This window comes from Rhinoderma darwinii, chromosome 9 (assembly GCF_050947455.1).
Source record: "Rhinoderma darwinii isolate aRhiDar2 chromosome 9, aRhiDar2.hap1, whole genome shotgun sequence".
Taxonomy (NCBI): Eukaryota; Metazoa; Chordata; class Amphibia; order Anura; family Rhinodermatidae; genus Rhinoderma; species Rhinoderma darwinii.
This window is the reverse complement of record NC_134695.1, coordinates 43,772,606-43,796,251: the sequence shown is the minus strand read 5'-3', so window position 1 is coordinate 43,796,251 and position 23,646 is coordinate 43,772,606. Positions and strand designations below refer to the sequence as shown.

Here is a 23,646-nt window from a genome sequence, read left to right as displayed (position 1 = left end):
ACACAGCGGAAAAGAATTAGCTAAAAAAAAGTTCATAAATTAACCTGCGGTGCGGATTTTGACGCCGCAGAATATCAATTAATGCTGCAGAATTGCTGCTCTTCTGTTGCAGGTTTCCCCCTTGAGTTTAAAGGGGTGGTAAAACGAGCGACAAAGTGCTATGTGTTCCGCCACAAAAATCACAAATGAAAAAATTAATATATTTTTTTAATTTGAAATTAATAAATAAAGCTCATACTTACCCACTGCAGTAGTACTAACGACGCGATCCTCTCTTCTGAGCGCAGCACGGCCTCCTGGGATGATGTTTCATCCCATGTGACTACTGCAGCCAATCAGCCAACTACAGCATCATCACAGGAGGCCGGCCTACACTCAGAAGAGAGAGAAACGTGTCCCCATAACTACGGGCATGTAAGTTTAAACTATTTTTTTTATTATTGCTGTTGGATTTCCGCAGCGGACATACTCACCGGTGTTTCGGTCCATTAGGGCACTAGGGCCACATGTGGGGTATTCCTAAAAACTGCAGGACCTGGGCAATAAATATTGAGTTGTATTTCTCTTGTAAAACCTTCTGTGTTACACAATTTTTTTTATTACAAATGAATTTCGGCAACAAAAAGCGAAATTTGTAAATTTCCCCTCTACTTTGCTTTATTTCCTGTGAAACGCCTAAAGGGTTAAGAAACTTTCTGAATGCTGTTTTGAATACTTTGAGGGGTGCAGTTTTTAAAATGGGGTGATTTATTCGGGGATTCTAATATGTAAGGCCCTCAAAACCACTTCAGAACTAAACTGGTCCCTGTAAAAATAGCCTTTTGAATTTTTCTTGAAAATGTGAGAAATTGCTGCTAAAGTTCTAAGGGCCTGACCAGACGTGGCGGAATTGCTCTGGAATTCCGCTGCGGACAGTCCGCAGCGGAAATCCACAGCGTACACGTTTCTCCATTGCTTTCCACAGCTTTTTAGTTGGGTTCGTTTACACGTTGCGGACAATTGCGCTGCGGAGCATAGGCTGCGGTGCAGAATTTGGTGTCCGCAGCATACACTGGCTGTTGGGACGTGTAGCGGACTTGTTGCGGACTCATTGCGGAATTTCTCCATTGACTTCAATGGAGAGTCAAAATTCCGCAATGAAGTCTGCAGATGTTGTGTGTGCTGCGTAGCGTATTTGTTTTAAGAACGTGATAGTTCTTCATTCTGGCTGGACATATGTATTTCTAGGTCTACAGCCAGACTGAGGAAGTCAATGGGGCTCCCGTAATTACGGGTGACTTCGTGTGTGCACCCGTAATTACGGGAGCGTTGCTAGGCGACGTCAGTAAATAGTCTGTCCAGGGTGCTGAAAGAGTTAAACTATCGGCAGTAACTGTTTCAGCACCCTGGACAGTGACTTCCGATCACAATATACATCAACCTGTAAAAAAAAAAGAAGTTCCTACTTACCGAGAACTCCCTGCTTCTTCCTCCAGTCCGGCCTCCCGGGATGACGTTTCAGTCCAAGTGACGGCTGCAGCCAATCACAGGCTGCAGTGGTCACATGGACTGCCGCGTCATCCAGGGAGGTTGGGCTGGATGGCGAAAGAGGGACGCGTCACCAAGGCAACGGCCGTGTAAGTATGAATTTCATTTTACTTTTACTAGGGAAAGGGCTGTCCCTTCTCTCTATCCTGCACTGATACGCAACGGCTAGTCCGCATCAATTTAATGCCCATTTTAGGCAAAGCCGCAACAGAATCTGCAACGCGGACAGTGGCGGAAGAAATACGCTTTGCCTTGTAACGTCCTAGAAAAATAAAAGGATGTTCAAAAAACGATGCATATATAAAGTACACATATAAATATGGGAAATAGTAACTAGTGTGGTATTACTATCTGTTTTACAAGCAGATACATTTAAATTTAGAAAAATGATAATTTTTGCAAATGTTCTCTAAATTTTGGTGTTTTTCATGAATAAATATTGAATTTATCGACCAAATTTTTCCACTATCATAAAGTACAATATGTCATGAGAAAACAATCTCAGAATCGCTTGGATAGGTAAAAGCATTCCCGGAGTTATTACCACATAAAATGACACGTCAGATTTGAAAAAAATCGGCTATGCCACAAGGCCAAAATAGGCTGTTTCCTAAAGGGGTTAAATAATAAATAAAGCTGTGGCCGATCCTCGTGTCAACCCACGTTTAAAAGTTTAATGGAGTGTCGTTCAAATTATTTATATGATTTATTTTATAATCCACCCTAGCATGAACATAATAGTGGTATGCGCACAGTCTTCTTTTTTTTTGACTTGCAGATTTTGTTACAGATTCGCAGGTAATCCGCAGAAATGTCTGCAACAATTAGCATTTCTTGCAGATTTTGACTTTACCATTGAATGGGAAAAATCGGAAACAAATCAACGACCATTCTGCAGCAGGAATGTACATGTTGCGGATTTAAAAACCCACACTGCAGGTCAATTTCCACATATAAATTTTGTGCCTCGTGTGAATGAGATTTGTTAAAATTTCATCCACTTCCCTGCTGCTGTATTCCACAATACTGGACAGAAAATCTGCAGCAATTCACTTAAGTGTGAACGTAGCCTTATTGGTCGTATTGTATGAAACTAGTATATCTGAACAGATGTTCATGAGGGAGTTGGGGGAACATAACTGCTGGTCGAATGATCTGATGTATACAAACTGCCTAACTTCTAGTAAGGTTTGGCCTAGATTTATCTGATACTACCAATGTCATACTGTATTTGAGCTTTATCACCTACTATGAACTTTCTAGACACATTTAATTAGTTAATAATTACCTGAGTTGTATAATGAATAACCAAGCATATTTTTAACATTTGTAGTGAGGGAAACCAGTGGAAATATCTTACACTTTGCAACGTTCTTGTACACAGATTGTTTAAAGAAACATAACAGGATGATATTTGATGAGGAAAGGTAAGTTTTAATCTTTACATATGTTGTGGCTCTGAAGGAAAAGCTAGGCTAACTATTATACTGGTGAATACACAGTACGCATAATACACATTTGGTTGTGAGCTTTAAACAAGTGCCATATATGACATATAAGACACATTTCAATTTAAACAGTATATGATTTTTGTGTGTTTCCATGACTGAAATGTGATTGGGGATAATGGATGGGTATGCAGGGAAATTTATTAAAAGTGGTAACAAAAAAAATATAAAAAAATTATTTTTGAAACAAAGTCAGTCTGTAACAAAATAAATCACAATGAATTTGCAAGAGACAACTGTTCAAGTTCATCTATATAACAATAAGCATGTTGTGAAAATCGAAAACATAATGCTCGCCTTTAGGCCTCGTTTACACGAGCGTGATATACGTGCGTGCGACCCGCGTGCTTTTCACGCGTGTCGTACGCACTTATATTAGTCTATGGGGCAGTGCAGACAGTCCGTGATTTTTGCGCAGCGTGAGTGTGCTGAAAAAAACTCACGACATGTCCTATCTTTGTGCGCTGTTCGCGCATCACGCACCCATTGAAGTCAATGGGTGCGTGAAAACCACGCATGCCGCACGGAAGCACTTCCGTGCGAACTGCGTGATTTGCGCAACAGCTGTCAAACTCTGAATGTAAACAGAAAAGCACCACGTGCTTTTCTGTTTACAAACATCCAAACGGAGTGTCATAATAATGGCGGCTGCGCGAAAATCACGCAGCCACGCATCATACGCTGATGACACACGGAGCTGTTATGCGCAAAACGTTCACGCTCGTGTAAATGAGGCCTTAATATGCAGATCATTTTGCCAATAGAGAGATCTTATAACTTTGATAACAAGATGATTATTTTTAACTTATTTGTTGCATTGATCAGAAATGGAATTCTTTTTTCTTTCCCCTTTTCTTTTTACCAAAGAAACTCCACAAAAATCACTGAGCAGAAACTGCTGTTTGGCCTCCTTCACACAGAAAATGTCTGTTAATTTAAACTGCACCAATTCTTCTAAAGACACTACTCAAGTGTAACATGCGTTTTAGTGGTGTTTTTCATTCTTTAACTACGGTACATTTTTTGTGCCATTTTTGAAGTCCTATAAAGAAGCCTATGGTAAAGTACCCAGGGCATGCTGTGTTTGGAAAAAAAAAATGTCACTAACCACAAAATTGCCTCAAAATTACCACAAACCAAAATGCAGTTGTGTGTAGTGCATTTGATATTTTACTATGGACTTAAAAGGGGTTATCCGGGGACCAAAAATAAAAAAAATTGCTTTGCATTCATATTTTTATGTAAAAATAAGTCACTTACTAATGTACTTTAATTAAAAATTCGGTACTAAATGGTGTCGTTTAAACCCGGTGAATTGGCTGATGCTCTGCTCGGGGACTCCAGCGATAGGAAACCCCTGAAGTCACTGTCCATATATGGACAGTGACGTTGGCAGCAGTAGTGGAGTCCCTGAGCAGAGCCTCAGCTGATGCTCTGCCTGGGGACTCCCGTACTGCTGCCAACGTCACTGTCCATATATGGACAGTGACGTTGGCCGCAATGCTGATGCTCTGCTCAGGAACTCCAGCTTTAGGAAACCCCTGATGTCACTGACCAATTGTCGGGAGCAGTACTGGAGTAACCGAGCAGAGCGCTAGCTGATGCTCTGCTCGGGGACTCCAGCAATGGCCAATGTGACAGCCCTTTGCGGTCATGCCATTGATAACACGCTGACACGAACAGCACAGCAAGCAAGCCCTCAGTCACGTGGGGCCAGCTCGGCGCGTCATCAATATTAGAAAAGCTCCAGGACTTCCGGGAACAATTCACCGGGGTTTGAACGGCACCATTTAGTTCAGAATTTTAAATTAAAGTACATTAGTAAGTGACTTATTTTTACATAAAAATATGAATGCAAAGCAATTTTTGAAATTTTTAGTCCCCGGATAACCCCTTCTAATGTTTACAACTAGCCACACTAAAAAAATGCATTGAAAAACACAGCAAAAAAAACGCCATTAAAATCGCCATAAAAAAAGGCACAAAAATGATGTGTCTCAATCCAGCCTCAGTGACATTTTGTACATGCATTCTTCCTGCCATTTTTTTAAAGTCCTATAGAGAAGTCTATGGGAAAAAAAACCCTGGAAAAAACGCTGCAGAATGCTGCATTTAAAAAAACACTACTGACTGCATAAATGCTACAAAAACTTCACTATCCAAAGTGCTGTGCCGGATTTCTCATATTTTAGTATAGACATTGTAATAACACACAAAAAAAAGCCACCAAAATCACAAACACTATGCGTAAAACCAGCCTGAATAACATTTGTACGCTGTATTTTTTCCTGCAAAATTTTTGCAGACTCAGCAAAAAAATAAAACCAAAAAAGCAAAACTCAAAGTTCACACTGAGTTTTTTGGCACTGATTTTGATGCAGAAACCGCATTGGAATCAGCGCCAAAAAACAGCCAGAATCGCCCCCTCGTTGATTTCAATGGGAGGCAGAGCCATTTTTTTCCCGGGCGGCCTTTTAACGCTTACGGGATGAAAAAAGGGGAATGTTCTTTCTTGCTGTGGTCTCCGGTTACTGGGCCATCAAAAAAATCGGCCGTGTGACTAGACCTATTTGGGGTCTATTGTTCCTACTGTGGCTGTGTGATGGTCGTTCAAAGAATGGCCATTACACGCCCGAGAATCCCTGTCGTGTGCCTAAATAATAAAGAGCTTCAAACAGCTGACCAAGAGTCGTACCCCCACTAATCTAATATTGATGGCCTATCCTAAGGATAGGTCATCAATTTTAAAAATCCAGACAACACCTTCATTTATATATTTCTTCTGTTTAGGTTCGGTTCCTGGTTTTTGGCTTAAAATATGCTTGTGTGAACAAGGCCTGGGGCTGAAATCACACATAGCGTATTTGTTGCAGATTTTGTTGCAGATTTTTTAGCTAAAGCCAGAAGTAGATCCAGTAAAAAGGAAAAGTATGTTCTTCCTTTATGTTTCCCATTCCTTTTGAAACCACTTCTGGCTTTGGCTCAGTTAGAGCCGCATCGAAATACTGCATCAACATGCAGTTTTCGAATGCAGTTTTTCAATGTGGTTTTAACCGCACCGTAATGTGTGAATGGAGCCTTAAGGGCAAAGCCATACGTGGCGGAATTGCTCTTGAATTCCGCTGCGGACACTCCACAGCGTTAATCCGCAGCGGAGCCGTTTCTCCATTGACTTCCACTTCTATTTAGTAGGGTTCGTTTAGACGAAGCGGAAAATTCCGCTGCGGAGCATAGGCTACGGTGCGGAATTTGGTGTCCGCAGCATGCAATGGATGTTGCGGAGATGTGGCGGACTGGTTGCGGACTCATGGCGGAATTTCTCCATTTACTTCAATGGAGATTCTAATTTCCGCAATGAAGTCCGCAGCTGTCATGCACATGTTATGTGTGCTGCGGATGCGTCTTGCTTTTTTGACATGACATTTCTTCATTCTGGCTGGACCTATGTATTTCTAGGTCTACAGCCAGACTGAGGAAGTCAATGGGGCTCCCGTAATTACGGGAGCGTTGCTAGGAGACGTCAGTAAATAGTCACTGTCCAGGGTGCTGAAAGAGTTAAGCGATCGGCAGTAACTGTTTCAGCACCCTGGACAGTGACTACCGATCCCAATATACAGCAACCTGTAAAAAAAATAGAAGTTCATACTTACCGAGAACTCCCTGCTTCTGTCTCCAGTCCGGCTTCCCAGGATGACGTTTCAGTCTAAGTGACGGCTGCAGCCAATCACAGGCTGCAGCGGTCACATGGACTGCCGCGTCATCCAGGGAGGTCGGGCTGGATGCCGAAAGAGGGACGTGTCACCAAGACAACGGCCGGTAAGTATGAAATTCGTTTACTTTCACTAGGGAAAGTGCTGTCCCTTCTCTCTATCCTGCACTGATAGAGAGAAGGGAAGCACTTTTCCCGCAGTCCGCAGCAGCTAGTCCGCATCAATTTACTGCACATTTTGGGCAGATCCGCTGCAGAATCTGCAACGCAGATTCTGTGCGGCATTGATGCGGAGGAAATCCGCAACGTGTGGGCATGCCCTAAAGCTCACTCACACAGGAGTGGTGTTTCAAACATTATACAAGTAAAAATTGTATTGTGGACAGAATGCCGGACACTGGTAACACAATGTGTGACTACTTCTTGCTTGTTAATCAATGAATCAGAAGTAAGTCTGCTGCTGCGGCACCATATCAAATCTATAATATATACAGATTATAGATCTATACAATTATTGGCATATGCTAAAAAGGCAAGTTGTATAAGGGTGTATTTACACGGTGCGGTTTTGCCATGTGTTTTTGCCAAAAACGACGCCGAAAAAAACCGCATGCGTTTTCGCTGCAGTTTCTGTGCTTCCTGTAAAACTGCAACGTGTGAATGCACCCTAAGGCCAAGTGCGTATTTGCTGCAAGTATTTTCCTGCAGAAAATCCGCAGGATAATACAGTACCAGCAAAGTAAATGAGATCTCAAATAATCTCCTACACGTTGCAGAATTTTTCCACATGTGAATTTATCTTGCATTTCCGTTTGCAAATTGTGTCTGACTAGTTTATAAAAAAACGCGCCAAAGTCTGCAGCATAAAACCGCATTTTTTTCCACATCAAAATGGAAAAAACTCACCTAAAAACTAGGTCAAACTCTGCAAGGTGTGCATGCAGCTTAAGGGTAAGGCCACACGGTGCGTAGTTGACGCGGTTTTGTTGCGTTAGAAAACCGCATGCTGTCAACTGCATGCGTTTTTTGTCTCTGTAAGGCCTCATTTACACGAGCTTGTGCGCTTTGAGCACGCAAAAAACGCGGCGTTTTGCGTGCGCAAAAGGCACTTAAAAGCTGTGTGTGTCATCAGTGTATGATGCGCGGCTGCGAGATTTTCTCGCAGCCGCCATCATTATGACACTCTGTTTGGATGTTTGTAAACAGCAAAGCACGTGGTGCTTTTCTGTTTACATTCAGAGTTTGACAGCTGTTGCGCGAACCAAGCAGTTCGCACGGAAGTGCTTCCGTGCGGCATGCGTGGTATTCACGCACCCATTGACTTCAATGGGTGCGTGATGTGCGAACAGCGCACAAAGAAAGGACATGTCGTGAGTTTTACGCAACGCACTCGCACTGCCCCATAGCCTAATATAGGTGTGTACGACACGCGTGAAAAGCACGCGCGTCGCACGCGCGTATATTACGCTCGTGTAAATGATGCCTAATGCTGCAGTTCTGTTGTGTTTTTAAAGGAAATAACTGATGGACATAGTTTTCACCCGTGTTGAAGTTTGTTAGGTGCTTCCTTTATGTAGTTCATTACAATGCATTGCAGAACTGTTAGCAAAAATGCAAGCAGTTCAGCAACAACATTGGCAGCGCGGTCATTAACCACATGCAGTCGGACATTATGAAGATGCAGTTAACTGCACAAAAAACACATTCTAATATAATAGCAGCAGTCTGTACATAACATACATTTCACCATTGACTTCAATTGAAAAATGACTTGCTGCAGTTTAAAAACTTAACATAAACGCACCGTGACTGTACCGTGTGGCCTTACGCTAAATGGGAGAAAACAGCTGCCTCGTTTCAGACGTAAAAGCCCCTCCTCGCATTATACGAGGCGTCTTTGACGCTCGTAAATCTTGAGCTGCTCTTCATTGACTTCAATGAAGAACGGCTCAAATTACGTCTGAAAGAAGTGTCCTGCACTTCTTTGCCGAGGCAGTCATTTTACGCGTCGTCGTTTGACAGCTGTCAAACGACGACACGTAAATGACAGGTCGTCTGCACAGTACGTCGGCAAACCCATTCAAATGAATGGGCAGATGTTTGCCAACGTATTGTAGCCCTATTTTCAGACGTAAAACGAGGCATAATACGCCTCGTTTAAGTCTGAAAATAGGTTGTGTGAACCCAGCCTACCAACCACTGCATTCAGCGCTGGTTTTCTTCTTTTTCTAGTTGCCGCGTTCCCCTGCAATTGGTCCTGTTAGTTTCCGTGACTTGTACAAGTATACTATCAAGTAGGCAGACCCCAGTGCTCAGTGTCAATCTCAGTCATAGACACTGAGTGCTGGGGGCCGACCACATGACAGTCTAATTGTAGATGTCACGCAAACGACTGAGACAGATTGCAGGGGAAAGTTAGTGGCTAGAAAGAAAAGAAAACCAGCGCTGCACTCAGAGTTGCAGCAGATGGTAAACTGTCCAGCTGGTTTTAGATGTCAGAGGACATGACAGGTCCTCTTTAAAGGGGATATGTCACCAAAAAGTGCTGCCCTATTAAGGGCAACATATTATAGGGTCATGTCCGCTGTACTATTAGCCCAAATGGCACAAACAAATATTGTGCCGTTTGGCCAACAGCACCTAGCCAAGAATACAGCAGACTCAGGCCTTGTTCACACAGTGCAGATTTTGCATGTAAGCCGGGAACGGAACTTAAACAAAAGAGATATAGAAAGAAAGGTCTTAAAGTGTCTCCTCTCATGGATCCAATTCTGGTTTTGATTTAAAAAACGCATGCAAAATCTGCAGCAAATGTGCATAGTGTGAACAAGGCCTTATAGTTTTGAGTCACTGTATTTATGACAAAAGCTCTCCCACCACCCCCTCACCATTGACTGATGACTGCTGTGTATATACCTGTATACAGAAATTACTGAACAAAATTTGCCGCATGGTACTGCAACCCTAAGGCCCTGTTCACACTGAGTATTTTGACGAGTTTTTTGGCGCGGAAACCACTCCGCAAAACTCGTCAAAAACCGGCCGAAAATGCCTCCCATTGATTTCAATGGGAGGCGGAGGAGGTTTTCTCCCGCTAGCGGTAAAACCGCCTCGCGGGAGAAAGAAGGGACATGCCCTATCTTCGCGTGTTTACGCCTCTGACCTCCCATTGACATCAATGGGAGGCAGAGAACGCGTATTTCGCTGAGAAAAACGCAGAGAACAACGCGGCGAAAATTGCAGCAAACTACGTGCAGGAAGGTCAAAATCTGCCTCAAAATCCCAATTTGAGGTAGAATTTTCCTCCTGCAAAAAACTCTGTGACAACACTGACTAAGGTCCCCTGCACATGGGTCAGATTTGTTGCGGAAAGCTCCACAGTAAATCCGACCCTGATACTGCAGGGAACTTCATCCGAAAGTCCGCACCAAATTGTGATTGATTTGATGCACACTTTCGGCTGGAATTGCTGCTGTTGACACCAGATATAGGGAGAAAAAGAAAACTCAATACTTACCTCCCTCTGGTCTCCTATAGCTACGCCTCACTCCTACCCCATCTGGTGTCAGTGCTGCCAGCCCCCTGGGATGACGTATTCTCCCATGTGACAGTTGCAGTCTTTGATTGCTGCAGCAGCCACACGGTATAAAACGTCATCCTAGGAGGCCAGCAGCACTAACACCAGATGGGTAGGAGTGAGGCGTCGCTGTAAGGGTATGTTCACACACACTAATTACGGACGTAATACGGGCGTTTTTGCCCTGAATTACGTCCGAAAAATGCGCCTCGATAGCGTTGACAAACATCTGCCCATTGAAAGCAATGGGCTGACGTTTGTCTGTTCACACGAGGCGTATATTTACGCGCCGCTGTCAAAAGACGGGTCGTAAATAGACGCCCGCGTCAAAGAAGTGACCTGTCACTTCTTGGGGCGTAATTGGAGCCGTTATTCATTGACTCCAATGAAAAGCAGCGCCAATTACGTCCGTAATCGACGCGGCGTTCAAGCGCCTGCACATGCCATTACGGCTGAAATTACGGGGATGTTTCCTCCTGAAAACATCCCCGTAATTTCAGCCGTTACGGACGCTGCCGTGTGAACATACCCTAAGAACACCAGGATTAGGACACGGTCGCAACGCAGCCAACAACCGCGCTGGCGCTATGTAGGAGCGGCTGTCAAATACCTCGAGGTATTCCGGTTACATGGGCACTGCCGCTCCATTCATTCTCTATGGGAGCGTCGGAAATAGCCGAGTGCAGTGTTCGGCTTTTTCCGGCGCTGCCATAGAGAATGTAAGTTGTTGTAATTTGCAAAATCGCGCGGCCATAAAGAGTGTATTAATTCATGGCTGCACGATTTTGCAGATAAAGGGACGGTTTACCCGCGTTCACATGCGGCCACTAATAGGCTGTTTGACAGCCGCACCGAACATGGTGCCGGTGCGGTTGTTAGCGGCGTTGTGACCGTGTCAGGGCCGCTCTGTGTGAGTACTTTTCAAAGTGAAACGTTTTGCTTCGATTTTTTTTTTCTGAGAATTTGCATATTTTCTGCAGCAAGAATCGCAAGACTTGCTATTTGTTGCAGAATTCCATTTATCTCTTGAACTCCATGGAGAAAGTCTGCAACAAATATGTAACCATTCCGCAGCCGAGACACGAAGGTTTCAAAAATCCGCACCGCTGGTCAATTTCTGCACGGAAATGTCTTTTATCACAAATCTTAGAAGTGACTTTTTAACTTGTGCAGTTTTCACCAAAGTCAGGAGTAAATTCATATAACTGATAAAATAATATACGTGGTCTATTGTGTATAAATTAATTGTTTGTTTGTTTTTTATCATTCCCACACAGCTAACATTCTGAGAAAAAAAAATTTCCCCTCTAAAACAAGGACAATTCTAAACAACCTCTGGATCAAAACTAGAGGACATGTTGAACTACATGGATATGTATATCTATTTTCAAACTTACTGAGGCCCCCTGAACATGGCTGTATTATGGCCGGCCGCGGACAGTCACCCACATATGCGGGCCGTGCTCCCATTATAAAGTATGGAAGCATGGTCCGTAAAATCAAAAAATAGGACATGTCCTATTTTTTGTGGATACTTTCTACGGCCCGGAAACCTTCCCATAAATCTACGTGAAAGTGTCCGTGGGTAATAGAAATTAATGGGTCCGTACTTTGATCTGCAATTAATCGCTCCGTAATGGCGGATCAAAATTACGGCCGTGTGCATGGGGCCTGACTATAAGACTGTTCACACTTCATTTTTTCCTTTACATTCAGCACATACTGTATGTTGGTAAAATCTATAGATGTATGCACTGAACCTAAAGCTCTAATGTATGAAACTATATTTAAAAAAAAAAGTATACTGTGCAGTAAGGGTATGTTCACATGGCCTATTTTCGGGAAGCAGAACGCCTCCAAACATCTGCCCATTGATTTCAATGGAAAAAACGGCGTTCTGTTCCGATGGGACGTTTTTTTACGCAGCCGTTTTGAAAAACGGCCGCGTAAAAAACAGCCGCGAAAAAGAAGTGCAGGTCACTACTTGGGACATTTTTGGCGCTGTTTTTCATAGACTCTATTGAAAACAACTCCAAAAACGGCCGTAAAAAATGCAGCGAAAATCGCGAGTGGCTTAAAAAACGTCTGAAAATCAGGAGCGGTTTTCCTTTTAAAACAGCTCCGTATTTTCAGACGTTTTTAGTCTAGTGTGTGAATATAGCCTCAATGGTGAAATGCCTCTGTATTGAAAAGTGACTATGTTTTTCAGTACAGAAAAAAGAAAAAGTATGCCAACGCATAAATCTCTTTTGGCATAGATCTTGCCCGTAATACCTTATTGATACGTTCAGCATATACGTTGGGAGCATTTCCTGGCGCGTACGCTGAACATACACACCCGGAACGCCTAACAATATGTGGCCAGTTTTAATTCGAATGATCCAATGTATAGATAACCAAAGTATATTTTCACCATCATATTGAAACAGAAGATTGAACCTTGCCATCATCAGCTAAGCAGTTTGTTTGCTCACTCATAAAGAATAGAGCATGATTGGACTTTGGTATGTTAGAAGAAATCAGGGGTGAGCTAAGCTAAAGCATATGCAGGTGAAAGGGAAGAAACGATAAGAACATGCTAAAAGGAAACAAATTGTATGGAACAGTATGTGCTAAGTATATGGTAAAATGATTGTTTGCAGGGACAGACTGGGAATAAAGATCAACCCTGCCTGACAAATGACAGCAGCCGACACATGTATTTAAGAAATAAATACATTCAGAAAAATAGCAGAACGTCTTCCAGCTCATGGTCTTTGGACCTCATTTGCTATTCGGCTCTAGACAATAGAATTGGTGCTGCCCATTTATGCCCCTTTAGCCAAATAGTACTTGAACCCCACTGTATTAGCTGGTTAGAATACTTTTACTATTCCCAATCTAAGCATTTACCCTAATTAGAGTATAATTGAGAATTGCTATTTATGCAACTTCCTATACACTTAAACCGGAACTCAGGCTCCCAATGCATTCTTATGGGAGCCTCGTTATGGCTCCCATAGGTAAGCATTGAGAACCTGAGTTCCGGTTTACTTAAAAGCACAGTGAGCACAAACAGGTCAGATTGAAGATCAGGTGGTCCAGCGCAGGACCCGAAAGCAGGAATCTCTAAGTTTGTCTGCACACAGCGCTCCACTGAAACACCAATGTACAAATGAAGGGGGCAAAAAAAGTGGAGTGCTTTAAAGTATAGCTCTCACTTCCAGCAACTTATGACATTTCATAGAGCCATGTCAGATGCTGTGATTGTCAGGGTCGATGTGCTGAGACCACCATTGATAGCTAGTACAAACGGGAACAATATTTTTTATGCTCTAGCCTATGGATGTAAAGGTCTGTGGCAAATTCGGAGTACAGTGGCTAAAGCGATCGGGCAGGCGGGTGATAAAAGCAAAAGTAGTCAAATAACAGTCCAGATAAGCAGCAACAGTTTGTAGTGTTAGGCAGAAACATGGTCAAGATACAATCAAAATTCGGTACACAAAAAGGGAGCAATAGCTTGTAGAGAGGTGGCAAGGGACTAGACTAGAGGCAGGTACATTAAGGGTATGTTCAGACGGCAGCATCCATTACGACTGAAATCACGGAGCTGTTTTCAGGAGAAAACGGCTCCTGAATTTCAGACGTAATGGCATGTTGCCGGCGTTTTTCGCTGCGTCCATTACGGACGTAATTGGGCTCCAATTACGTCCCAAGAAGTGACAGGCACTTCTTTGACGCGGGTGTCTTTTTTACGCGCCGTCTTTTGACAGCGGCGTGTATAAAAAATGACCGTCGGCACAGAACATCGTAAAGCCCATTCAAATGAATGGGCAGATGTTTGCCGGCGCATTCGAGCCGTATTTTCGGACGTAATTCGAGGTTAAAACGCCCAAATTACGTCCGTAAATAGGGTGTGTGAACCCAGCCTAATAGTCTGGCAAGGAGGAACTGCAAGGTCCAGGCTTAAATAGGAAGCCAAGTGGGTGAGTCTAAGGGTATGTGCACACGATAACGTCAATTACGGCTGAAATTACGGAGCTGTTTTCAGGAGAAAACAGCTCCTGCATTTCAGACGTAATTGCTCGTACTCGCGTTTTGCGAGGCGTCAATTACGGACGTAATTTGGAGCTGTTCTTCATTGGATTCAATGAAAAATGGCTCCAATTACGTCCCAAGAAGTGTCCTGCACTTCTTTGACGAGGCTGTTATTTTAAGCGCCGTCTTTTGACAGCGACGCGTAAAATTACAGGTTCATCGGCACAGTACGTCGGCAAACCCATTGAAATGAATGGGCAGATGTTTGCCGACGTATTCGAGGCTTGTTTTCAGACGTATTTCGAGGCGTAAAACGCCTCCAATACGTCTGAAAATAGGTCGTGTGAACCCAGCCTTATTATACAAACATGGCAAGGAATATCAAGATGTAAGAATCAAGAGAAACTACACAACAGGTTTAGCAACAGAGCTGTCCAACATCACTGATGGCTCAATGAGAAGATCTACTGCCTGGGAGACAGGAGTTTCTGGGTTTGAATTCGAACGATAGATATCGCAAAACCTGGACTCCACATATGACATCTTCCCTATTACATACAAAAGGTAGCCATACGTGCTATAATCATTCTACTCCAGACATTTTTTTGGTAGGCGTTGTTTAAAGAGGCTCTGTCACCACATTATAAGTGCCCTATCTCCTACATAAGGAGATCGGCGCTATAATGTAGGTGACAGCAGTGCTTTTTATTTAAAAAACGATCTGTTTTCCCCACTTTATTATCGATTTTAGCATTATGCTAATGAGTTTCTTAATGCCCAAGTGGGCGTGTTTTTACTTTAGACCCAGCGTCATGCACTCCTCTCCATTCATTTAGTCAGCGCATAGGGATCCTTTTAGATCACTATGTGCTGTCTTATACTAACACATTAACGATACTGAAGTGTTTAGACAGTGAATAGACATTACATATATTATTACATGCAGCCATTTCTAATACATAGACAGACCAGAGCAAAAGCCACTGCTTGTTAGAAGCTTTCCTCTCTGGCACGTAGAAGGGGTTCCCGAGCGATGCACTCCCGCTCTATGATGTCCATATGCCCTAATAGGATATATGGATACAGGTTGTCAAGATGGGCCAATTCCTTGAAAATATAAATATAGCAGTATGGCAATTTAAAATTATTAAAATATTTACCATTTTCATATATTTTAGCACCTGTAGAGCATTGCTGCTTTTTTGTGTTTACTTGCTTATGCATTGCAATCACAATAGATAAGCAGCTGCACATTGATTTTATTTTTTGTTGATTTATGCCTCTAAAACAAAACTCCTGGGTCTGTCACATATGGCTGTAATACTTCATATACCATGTCATATATTATTTGACTGTACCACATTGAAGGGGTTTTCAGCAAAAAATAAAAAAATGGGCAAGGAGCAGGAATAGGGACAGACATACCATTGGTGCAGCTTGTGGAGCTGCACAGGGGCCCAGTAGGCAAGGGTGCCCACTGTCACCTTAAAGCAGCATTCTATCTATTAAATTTCATGCAAATGCCTGAGCTAAGAAACTTTATGGTTAGCAAGACAGACATGGACATGCAGGGCCCGCTCCTGGTTTATGTGGGCCCTTGGGCGACACAGACTTAGTAGGCCCCTTTGCGGGGGAACTCACGGTGGCAGTAAAATAGCAGAAAACGTCACTTTGTGCCCCCCTATAGACGTTAGGCCCCCAGTTTGTACCCCATAAATTTAGTGCCCTCTGTGGATGTAAATTTAGTGCCCTCTGTGTCAAACAGCCCCACTACCAGGTACTGCCACACAGCCCCCCCCCTCCCAGGTAGTGCCACACAGCCGCCTCCTCTCTGGTAGTACCACACAGCCCCCTCCTCCCAGGCAGTGCCCAACAGCAGCCCCCAGGCAGTGCCGCTCTATCCTTCCTTATAGTGCCCCACAGCCCCCCTCCCTGGTAGTGCCAGACAGCCCCCCTCCCCGGTAGTGCCAGACAGACCCCCTCCCTGTAGGTGTCGCCTTTGGGGTTCCCTCTAGGAGTGGAATCCCCAGTCAGAGCATTGCCGACACATTGGCTGGGGATTCGGCTTCAGGAGAAGCCCCTGACGTCACTGTCCATATATGGACAGTGTTGTCAGGGGAAACCCCAGAGCCATAGTCCCAGGCAGAGCAGGACTAGCACTCTGCCTGGAACCAGGGGCGTAGCTAAAGGCTCATGTGCCCTGGTGCAAGAATTCCACATACAGTATAATGCCCCCATACAGTATAATGCCCCCCATAACTGCCCCATACAGTATAATGCCCCCCATACAGTATAAAGCCCCTCATAGCTGCCCCATACAGTATAATGCCCCCCTTAGCGGCCGAATACTTATAATGCCCCGAATACAGTATAATGCCCCCTCAGCAGCTACCACATGAGCCCCCCTCCCATACTCAGTATAATTCCCCCATATGTATGTACCTATTAGAAAAATAATAACATAATTACTTACCTATCCCCGTTTCCACGACGGGTGGAGGAAATCCTTTTCCTCCTTTGTACTGTGCTATGAATGACTCGGCGAGACATGCGCGATGACGTCAATACATCGTGCCTGCCTGCGCAGCGCCGCTCGCGGCACAGTGAATGCTGGTGCAAGGCTCCAGCATTGAACCCAACTGAATGTGCGATTCAGTTGGAAGCAGGACCAGCGTGGTCAGCGCTGTGTGGCAACGGGGGCCCTGCGGGGCAGTTGCAACCGTTGTGACCCCTGTAGCTACGCCACTGCCTGGGACACTGCTCTGCTCCTGATACCACTGTCCATATATGGACAGTAATGTCAGGGGCTTTCCCAAAGATGGAGACCCGGAGCAGAGCCGCTTCTAGCTCTCTGACTGGGACTCTTTCTCTCCTCCTTACATTACTGTCCATATATGGACAGTGAAGCCGTGACAATGGCAGCGTCAGCAACCAGCGGACGAGTGGGCCCCTCAAGTGTAGTGCTGACACCGGCCCTGTAGACATGGCTTGTTAGAGAGAAAAGAGAGTGATGTATAATGAGATATTGGAGAGCAAGGGGCCCATATGCTATTCTTGCAAAGGGGCCCTAAACTGTTTGTGTCTACCCCTGAGCAGGAATAGCGTTAAAATAAAAAGTGAATCGATACTCACCTGAAAAATCGTTGCTCTGGTGCTCCTTGCCAGTCTCTGTTTAGACATGTGACTGCTGCAGCCAATCATTAGCCACAGTGGTCTCTTGCCGTACACTGCTGAGGCCACTGATTGGCTGCAGGGTTTACATGTCTAGTTGGCCACATCATCGCTGCAGCCAAGTAAACAAAGACCAGCGAGGAGCACTGGAGCGGCATTGGATTTATTAGGAGAGTATTGGTTAGTTTATTATTTTAACACTGTTCCTGCTCCTTGCCCACTTTTTGCTGAACTTGGAAAACCCTTTTAAAGTTATTATCAAAAAAACTTTATTTTACAAGCATCAAAAAATTTGATAACAGCCAATTTAGATAAGCCTGATGTTACTACTCTGCTGGCAGAGGTTGACAGGACTTTCAGTCCTCGTGAAATAATTGCATTTGTAAGTCTACTCATGGACTATTATGTAGCTACATGGATTGCAAATGGACTTGCTACTCTGGTTCTGGTCCACATTGCTTTAATGATCTGAGAATTTATCAATCCACAATGGAGTAAATTTAATTCCTGAGAAAGCAGTTGCTATGTGAAGAGGTAATCCGCTTACAACCCTACTTTACAGGTTGGGCTCTGTTTATTAACTTGCATTTAGTATTGGGTTACCATGCTTATAATAAATGTCCAGGTGTTCAATGATAAAGCAGTTTTCTTTGTATAAATCAGAAGACTGCACAGAATAGAATAAAACTGTAATAACAAACAAGAATAGATGCCTCAGATTACACTAAATCAGTGTAAATAAAGTATGTCAGAATGTTTTTACTCATTGGCCGAACAGACGAGTGAGTGAATACTTCATTTTGGTGAGTATTCCTTCTTACTGAGACAACTCTATTAGGCCCCATGCACATGACCGTGCAGTATTTACGGTCAGCAAATACTGCACGGAAAGGCCACGGAGTGTCATCCGTATTTGCAGACTGTGCTCACAGTAATAAGTAGAAGAGCACGGTCCGTAAATGCGAAAAATAAGACAGGTCCTGATTTTTGCGGCTCATGTCTACGGCCCGGATACACACCCATAAATATACGGGAAGGTGTGGCTGATAGAAATGAATGTGTCAGTATTTTATTCGCAATTACAGATCCGTAATTGTGGATAAAACCTACGGTCGTGTGCATGCAGCCTCACTATGTTCCACATCAATACCTTGTTTATTTTTACTAATAATTTAATAGGCTGACAACCACTCCCTGCTGTTGCATTGAAGTGCAACTTTATTATATGATGATTTTATATATAGTTAATCTACATAGTTAATCTACAGAAAACTGCTATCATGGTACTTAATGTAAAAATGATGTTCTTTTCAATTCAGCTTTTTTCCCCCATTGAAGTTAATAAGGATAAAGTAAAACAATCACAATGAATAGAGCAGGGGTCTCAAGCACGCGGACCGCGGGCCGCATGCAGCCCCTGTGGCTGTCATCTGCGGCCCGCGGGACACAGAGCCGCTAGTATAGGCTCTGCTCTGAGACTCTGTGGAATTCCCTGACATCGCTGTCCATATATGGACTGTGTTATCAGGGTCTTCCCCAGAGCGGAGTCCTGAGCAGAGCACTAGTATAGGCTCTGCTCCGGCACTCTGTGGAATCCCCTGACATCGCTGTCCATATATGGACAGTGTTGTCAGAGTCTTCCCCAGAGCGGAGTCCCGGACAGAGCGCTAGTATAGGCTCCGCTCCAGGACTCTGTGTAATCCCCCTGACATCGCCATCCATATATGGACATGCGATGCCTGGGGCTTCCCCACAGCGGAATCCTGGGCAGAGCGCTAGTATAGGCTCTACTCCGGGACTCTGTGGAATTCCCTGACATTGCTGTCCATATATGGACAGCGGTGTCTAGGGCTTCCCCAGAGCTGGACAGTGATGTCGGGAGCACAGCTGGAATCCCAGTAGGAGTTCTACTAGCGCTTTGCCCGGCTCTGGGCTTGCCCCTGACATATCTGGCCATATATGTATGGACAGTGATGTCAGGGGCTCCTCCAGTAGAGGAATCCCTGGCCAAAGCGTCGGCAACGCTCTGGCTGGGGATTCGACTCCTGGAGGGAGCCTCAATGGAGCTATCTACTGGGGGTGTGTGTGGCACTATCTACTGGGGGTGTGTGTGGCACTATTTACTGGGGGGGGTGTGTGGCACTATCTACAAGTGGTGTGTGTGGCAGCTTCTGCAGAGGGCACTGTGACAGCATCTAGAGGGCACTGTGGCAGCATCTACAGAGGGCACTGTGGCAGCATCTACAGAGGGCACGGTGGCAGCATCTACAGAGGGCACTGTGGCAGCATCTACAGAGGGCACTGTGGCAGAATCTACAGAGGGCACTGTGGCCACATCTACAGAGGGCACTGTGGCAGTATCTACAGAGGGCACTGTGGAATTATCTACAGAGGGCACTGTGGCATTATCTACGGGTGGGTGTGTGGCAGTATCTACAGAGGGCACTGTGGCATTATCTACAGAGGGCACTGTGGCATTATCTACAGAGGGTATTGTGGCATTATCTATAGAGGGCTCTGTGGCACTATCTAAAAAGGGGCTGCCTAATTTTGACATTTGTTTGTCTGCCAAACGATGCCAACTGAGTCACCGGACTGCATTTAGCAACACTTAAACTGTAAAATTGGATTGTTGAAATAGGCACGTGGAGTAAACTCGCAAATTTGCGTTAAGTTTAAACCTAGCTGTATTATAGTAATGTAGTATTATTATAGTAATGTAGTGTTAGGGTATGTTCACACGTGCACGTCCGTTACGGCTGAAATTACGGAGCTGTTTTCAGGCGAAAACAGCTCCTGAATTTCAGACGTAATGGCATGTGCAGGCGTTTTTCGCAGCGTCCATTACGGACGTAATTGGAGCTGTTTTTCTATGGAGTCAATGGAAAACGGCTCCAATTACGTCCCAAGAAGTGACATGCACTTCTTTGACGCGTGTATCTTTTTTACGCGCCGTCTTTTGACAGCAGCGCGTAAACAAATTGACCGTCTGCACAGTACATCGTAAAACCCATTCAAATGAATGGGCAGATGTTTGCCGATGCTTTCAAGCAGTATTTTCGGCCGTAATTCCAGGCGTAAAACGCCTGAATTACGTCCGTAAATAGTGTGTGTGAACATACCCTTATAGTAATGTAGTATTATAGTAATGTAGTATTGTTATAGTAATGTAGTGTTGTTATAGTAATGTAGTATTATAGTAATGTAGTATTCTTATAATAATGTAATATTATTAGAGTAATGTAATATTATTATAGTAATGTAGTATTATTATAGTAATGTAGTATTGTTATAGTATTGTAGTATTATTGTTATAGTAATGTAGTATTATTATACAGTAGTAATGTAGTGCTATAGTAATGTAGTAGTGCTATTATAGTAATGTACTATTGTAGTAATGTAGTATTATTACAGTAATGTAGTGTTGTTATAGTTTAGTATTGTTATAATAATGTAGTATTATTATAGTAATTTAGTATTGTTATAGTAATGTCGTTTTATAGTAATGTAGTATTGTTATAGTGTAGTATTGTTATAGTAATTTAGTATTGCTATAGTAATGTAGTATTACAGTAATGTAGTATTGTTATAGTGTAGTATTGTTCTAATAATGTAGTATTAATATAGTAATGTAGTATTATAGTAATGTAGTATGGTTATAGTGTAGTATTGTTATAATAATGTAGTATTATTATAGTAATTTAGTATTGTTATAGTAATGTAGTATTATAGTAATGTAGTATTGTTATAATAATGTAGTATTATTATAGTAATGTAGTATTGTTATGGTAATGTAGTATTATTATAGTAATGTAGTAGTATTATAGTAATGTAGTATTATTATAGTAATGTAGTATTGTTATGGTAATGTAGTATTATTATTATAGTAATATAGTATTGTTATAGTAATGTAGTATTATAGTAATGTAGTAGTATTATAGTAATGTAGTATTGTTATGGTAATGTAGTATTATTATAGTAATGTAGTATTATAGTAATGTAGTATTGTTATGGTAATGTAGTATTATTATTATAGTAATATAGTATTGTTATAGTAATGTAGTATTATAGTAATGTAGTAGTATTATAGTAATGTAGTATTATTATAGTAATGTAGTATTGTTATGGTAATGTAGTATTATTATAGTAATGTAGTATTATAGTAATATAGTATTGTTATAGTATAGTATTGTTATAATAATGTAGTAGTATTATAGTAATGTAATATTATTATAGTAGTTCAAATAACTAATTGATTAACAATAATTTTGTATTGTATCAAATTTGAAAGTAATGCGGCCTATCAACTTCACATTTTTCTATATGTGGCCCACTTACCCGGCCGAGTTTGAGACCCCTGGAATAGAGCATGCTGCAATTTTAAAGTCAGCAGGAAACCGTTAAAACTGCAAGTTCTCAAACACAATGAATAAGATTTTAGTAAATCCCATTTACTCAAATATAACTTCAGAACATTAATCTGTATACTGCTGTAGACAAGTAGCTAAAAGAAAAAAAGCACCACTGTATGCCCCCCACCCCAAGTATAAAATTAATCTGCCGTAAGAGGGCAAATAGACATGGGTTGTTCTAAATGGACATCCCTTTAGTCAATTTGTGATCAAGATCATTGATATCTGAATGTCATAACCTAAATTTCACTATTGAAGTGATGCAATAGAACAGATGGGGCTTTATGATAAAAAACAATCTGGAGCTAAAAAACTTTGTTTTTCGTATAGGGGAAAATGGGCATAAATAAGAAAAAAAATACATGTTCCCTAATGATCCTTTCTTCACTTCACTGTAATTTAATGTACTGTAACCAAATATTTTTAGATTTAAAAAAATGAATCCTCTCGCAATCCTGTGTATAATCATACCAAACGTGTACTTTGTCAATAACACAGAATGCCCTCTCCAAAACTCAATTTCACACTTCACTCATGCCGAGTTCACACTGAGTTTTTGTTGCTTTTAAGCATGCATTTTTTCGTTTTGATTGATGAACTCATGGGAGTTTATTTACCGAAACAAAAAAATCATGTTATAAACGCAACGAAAAATGCACAGTGTGAACCCATCCTTAAAGGGGTTGTCCTGGTTGGGGGCTGTTTTATACTTATGACCTATTCAGGTCATCAGTATACGATTGGTGGGGGTCCGACACTCAGACCCTGATCTGACCAGCTGTAAGCTATGCAGTGGTCGGTGCCGGAAGCAGATGGCTCCGACCACAGTATAGCGGCTCTGTTGGTTTACTGCAGCTCTGCTTCTACAGGTTCTCCACCTTTCCTCCTGTTTCTACGCCCCCAAGCCACATGTCTAATGAACCTCTCAGTGTAGCCAAGTAGTAAACCTGAAAACCCTGCAGTACCTGTGGCCAAAATTTCCTACCCACGCCTTTCATGCAATACTCACAGGCTAGCAGAGCCCAAAGGACAGGGAAAAAAAACATTTTATTTTAAAACCAACATGTAAAAGTAGCACAGCATATCCCAATAAATCCTGACCTGTTTCGCTCTTCTAGTCTGGACTGACACACGAGTTAAATTTATCGAATTTTAGTCCATCCGGAGAATGTGGGAGTCTAAAAATAGTTACAAAACTAAAAAGGCAAAAAAAAAAACAGAAAAGCACACTTAACAATTTCTTGTGGTAAATTCCTTTGTCTACTCCCAGGGTCATGAGCAGAAAACTTACACAAATCCAATTAGTTTGGCTCCCCAACTTGTGTCACCAAAGAGTAGATGGGAACATATTTTAATTTTTTTTTAAACTCTTCATGTATATAGAAAAACATCATCCTATCCTTAACAGTCACATACCAAATACACTGCTGGCAGGCAGGAAGAATGTCACATAAACAAGCATATAGATAGATAATATATACATTATTTGAATGGTCTAAAAGCATTAACCAAAGACTCCTGTAAACCCCCTATGCTACATTGTTTGAGAGGGAGGAGCATTAATTACCCACATTTGAAGAAATTTGGCCGATCAGCCACGATTTTTATACACAATATTCTCGCACTGTAAAATAGCAGTGAGTATAAAGGGAAGACCCATCCTCCTTAGAAAAGCACACTTTCATAAAGCATATTACATCCTGAGGATCAGATAGATGCCAACAT

The 23,646-nt window shown here is 42.6% G+C and overlaps 1 protein-coding gene across 1 annotated transcript in view; it reads left to right on the top strand.

Moving 5' to 3' along the window:
• The first annotated feature begins 2,867 nt into the window (after nt 1–2,867).
• LOC142660340 (sulfotransferase 1 family member D1-like) overlaps nt 2,868–23,646 on the top strand; it is a 40,132-nt gene continuing 19,353 nt past the window's right edge. Inside the window, exon 1 of the mRNA XM_075836940.1 lies at nt 2,868–2,954. The gene's annotated coding sequence lies outside the window, so the exon portion shown is untranslated. The remainder of the gene's footprint in view (nt 2,955–23,646) is intronic.